General features: G+C 33.3%; 1 long non-coding RNA gene across 1 annotated transcript; it reads right to left on the reverse strand.

Annotated features, from left to right (window-relative positions):
- LOC110272270 lies at window positions 1,762-2,724 on the reverse strand. Its single transcript, XR_002363408.1, has 2 exons — window positions 2,477-2,724; window positions 1,762-2,183 (listed from the first exon to the last, which is right to left on the reverse strand). It is a non-coding gene; the product is annotated as an uncharacterized LOC110272270 (long non-coding RNA).

Here is a 3,090-nt window from a genome sequence, read left to right on the forward strand (position 1 = left end):
CTACACGAGTTTCTCCTCATCAAGATATTGAGATCACTAATGAAAGAGTTAAATACTTGAAGATGTATTTTTTTTAATCGGTAATGTTAGGAAGACAAAAAAATAGTCAAAACTTGCCTTATTTAGCATTCATTAATTATTGTAGCATTCATTAATTATTGTAGCATTAATTATTACAATAATTAATGAATGCTAATTAAGACAAGTTTTGGTTATTTTTGACTAATTATTTTTTGTTACCAAATATTTTCGTTTTCAAATTGCTAATTAATGAAGAATGCTCATGAATTAGTCAAATTATTTTAAGGCATAGTCAATCCAAAATTTTGGTGGCTAATTCATGGTGGTAAAGAAAAACTTCTTCAACCAATTGCTCTTAGATTACTTGGGCAACTATCTTCATCTTCTTGTTGTGAAAGAAGTAGGAGCATTTATTCTTTTATATATTTCCTAAAAAGAAATAAGCTGAAACCTAAACGTACAAAAAATTTAGTATTTGTCCACACTAATTTTCGTTTTCTTTCAAAAAAGATTTCACAATACAATGAATGAGAAACTATGATGTGGAATATTATTAGAGATAATTTTTTGCCAATTGATAAAAATATGGTGTCCTTGAAGTTATTGACCTTTCTCTTGATGAAGCAAGGTTGAAAAGAGTAACTTTTTTATAATGATGAAGATATCAACCATATATAATGGAGAAATAGTGCGCCTTTAGATATTTTTTTGTGTACATGTGATGTACTAACTCTATTAAGACAATTTTATCTTTTAAATACCTATACATTTTAAGAATAATTGCATATCATACCATTGTTTTTGAAAATAGTTATTAATTTAATATTAATGATATATATGTGTCCTTATGTTCGACAATTTTTTAGAATTAGTGTGTCGTCGTGTTCTATATCGTGTCATGTTCCGCATCCATGTTCGTATCTGTGCTTCATAGTTGATTGGACTTGTTTCACTTATATAAAGGGTTAGAAGGAGTCCTCATATGCTTCATATGGGCATGCTGATGGGATAAAGATAGTTTATGGCCCATGATATATTTTTCTTTCTCAAGATTTGAGTCCGACCCTCCATATCATCAAGATATGCATGTTATATGTGAATTACATGCAAATCACTTCTAATCAAATCTGGAATAGTGGTAGTTATGCTACTCTCTTTATGATTCTTGCCAAATTTAAATGTTTCTCTTTTAATACTTACCGACTTATGTGAATTTATTTTCTGGCAGTTGTGTTACCACCTTCTCCATTGTGGCTTTAACTCCTTCTCTGATCCCTAAATTGCTACCGTTCTCGTAAGCTCGGATATCATGTTCGAACCTAGAGCAAGAATCACAAATAAGATGGAGGTTTTTATATTCAATCTCATACCTATATCCTCAACAATAATTTTTTTAGTTACCGACAATTCCAAATCTATTTGGATACAAGCACGCTCCAAATCTATTTGGATACAAGCACGCGCATAAGTTTATAACGTCTTCATTCTGCTAATTTGGTTGCCAAATCAACTTTGATTGGATTATTTATGGCCGTCGTAATAAGAAGCATAACCTCTTTTTGGTAGCACTATATTGATAAACTAAAAATTCTAATCCACACTAATGTTGAACCAAAGCACTTTTCATTTAGTCACCAAAAAAAAAAGCACTTTTCATTTGACCTAATTGATCTCAAGGCTTTACGACTACATAATATCTCTCAATCATCTCAACCAAATTGTGGTACAATAAAAAGGTTCACACAAATTTGACACATCATATTGATAAATGAATTAAAAGATGAACATGCCAAAACCACAACTCATTATACAACTCATTATCCTAAACATCCATGACGTATACTACAACATGGGCAAAGCAGATGAGCTTAAGTTACAATAGAGATATAGCTAATTTTAGCATCACTGCAAACAAAATACATGTAAAGCCAGTTCGAGTTTAGAAGACGTCACTTGTATACCAAAAAACAAAAGATGAAGAACAGAGATAAATTGTTTCAGAAATAGGAAGACATAAAACGCACTGTTAAAAATTTCAATTGTTCGCACGATGATGACGACTCGCCAAGAAACTCTGATCTTAACTTCATCAATAAGCGACCAAGATAGTTTAAGCTTTCTCCATCTCGACCTCCACCCCGAAAGAAATCCTGAGGCAAAGCCTCGACAAGAACAGAACCGGTGGTTAGAAGAAGCATGGTATTCATCACAGCAACAACCATCAACAATAAAGTAAATTCATAATCAGCAAAACCAATTCATATGTCAATTCATCAATTCACAAAACCCTTATATATATATTCATATTGTAAACCCAAACTATTGTATCAAAAGAATTCAGAATTCAATTAAACAAATAGGTATATCAAATCAATTCAGAAATCAGAAAAATTATCATTTGCTTAAACTTGTTTCATTAACTTTGAAAAAACAAAAGAAAAAATTAACCTGTTACCTGTTTTGGCAGATCGACTTCAGGCAGCAAGGCATGGTGCGGCGAGGTGTGGCGACGCGAGTAGCGGCGTAGCGATCCACGGCGAGGGAACGCGACGGAAGCGACACACCACCAGTGGGAAGCAGAGTAGAGCAGACGCATGACCAGCACAGAGCAGTGCAGCGCAGACCAAGGACGACGGACGATGACGACGATGGACGCTCACGCCGCCAAGGACGACGACGCCGCCGCAGATGGAGGACGACACCATCGAATGGATCGGAGGAGAAACGCAGTGACTTCAGAGAATAAGGGCTGATTAGGGTTCTTTGTTTTTGGATAAAATGGCAAGGGTAATTTTGGTATTCTAAAAAAATAGAAGTGGGTTTAATTAGCTATTATAACTTAATTAGGAGAATATTCGATTTTTGAATAGAATATTCTGTTATTTTAAACGGTTTTGTCACGGTAGGGACTAAATTGAAAAAAATTTAACATCTAAGGACCTAATTGAAAAGAAAAAAAGTATAGGGACCTAATTGAAAATTTGGTGAAACTATAGAGACCTACAGAGTAATTAAACCATGATTAAATTACTAAATTAAGTTTTCAAAATAATATTTTTAAATTAAAAT

This window comes from Arachis ipaensis, chromosome B05, assembly GCF_000816755.2.
Source record: "Arachis ipaensis cultivar K30076 chromosome B05, Araip1.1, whole genome shotgun sequence".
NCBI lineage: Eukaryota > Viridiplantae > Streptophyta > Magnoliopsida > Fabales > Fabaceae > Arachis > Arachis ipaensis.